General features: G+C 32.6%; 1 protein-coding gene across 1 annotated transcript in view; it reads left to right on the top strand.

Annotated features, from left to right (window-relative positions):
• Positions 1-1,416, top strand: part of PDE3B (phosphodiesterase 3B, cGMP-inhibited) — a 168,641-nt gene that overhangs the window by 111,790 nt on the left and 55,435 nt on the right. The window lies entirely within an intron of this gene.

The following is a 1,416-nucleotide window of genomic DNA, read 5'->3' as shown; positions in this document are numbered from 1 at the left end:
GGAAATTAAAGCAAAATGAACAAAATCTTTAGGACCTGGATTCATAATCATCTGTGTCTGAGCAGGAGAAAGAGTGAGTTTGAAAAAGTATCTGAAGAAATAATAGCTGAAAACTTCCCAAACTTTGCAAAAGATGTAATTCTGCAAATTCAAGAAGCTGAGCAGGGACTTCCTGGATGGCCCAGGGGCTAAAACACTGCACTCCAGTGCAGGGAGCCTGGGTTCAATCCCTGGTCAGGGAAACAGATCCGACATGCCGTAACTAAGAGTTTGCACTCCGCAACCAAAGATACTGCATACTGAAACTAGGACCCGGTGTAGCCAAATAAATAAATAAATAAATATATGTATATATTTAAAAGCTGAGTGAATCTCAAATAGTATCAGTGTTTCCCCCCCCCCCAAACAAATCTTCTGTAAAATATGTTAATTAAACTTTTGAAAATTAAAAGCAAAGAAAATATATTGGAAGCGGCCAGAGAGAAATGACACACGGCCTATAAAGGAACACCCAAGTCAAATGACAACAGATTTCTTAGAGCGTGGGAAAACAGATACTGTTGTATACAGTTTGTGGAAATACTGGTTTGACCAACATATGTGAGGGTAGTTTTATAGTGGTTTTAACATGTTCATTTACTTTGCTTCAGTAGTTCAAGTTAACGGGAAGCTATCTATCAGAAATATGCTTAATTATCTACAGTGACGTATTAAGAGAGGTGTTCGCTTATAAAGACTAGAAATAGCTGAGCTATGGCCCAATAATTGGGAATGTTTTAAAATAAAGTAATACAAAATAATACTTAAGAAAAAAGAATTCCTCAAAGAGCAAATACATTATTAAGCTAATTATTGGTCTAACTTTCATAACACTTCTCAATTTAAAAATGTGGTGAGGATACATAACTGTGAACTCAACAGATACTATGAATAGTTATGAACTATAAACACACCCAAACGTAAATTCAAGGTGCAATAAAACAACAGAAGTAACATTTAATTCACTATTCTGATCACCAGAGCACTGATTTCTGTGGGTAATTGAGTTGAACATAATACATATGTATTTTTGAAAAGTAAAAATATATGTATTTATCAATGAAACATTTATAAATTAAGAAAAATGTATTTTCTGTCTATTCTTCAGGACTCAGCCTCATGTTATTCCTTCCGTATTAACCATTCAGTTCAGTTTATCACTGTCTCCTTTGATACCACATGAGATATACTAATGAATAATGTAGAAAAAAATTAAAGTTCACAATATCTGTTATATACTTCATCAAAATTTTAAGCTTAGAATCATACTGCTTATATCATTTATGCTATGTCCAAATAAGTGAAAATTAATATTTAATAGGATTCAATTACTTAAGCTATTGTTAGATGGACTTTGATTTAAAGTTTTTTTTTTAA

Source organism: Bison bison, unplaced genomic scaffold (assembly GCF_000754665.1).
Source record: "Bison bison bison isolate TAMUID 2011002044 unplaced genomic scaffold, Bison_UMD1.0 scf7180017864518, whole genome shotgun sequence".
Taxonomy (NCBI): domain Eukaryota; kingdom Metazoa; phylum Chordata; class Mammalia; order Artiodactyla; family Bovidae; genus Bison; species Bison bison.
This window is presented reverse-complemented; position numbering and strand designations above follow the sequence as displayed.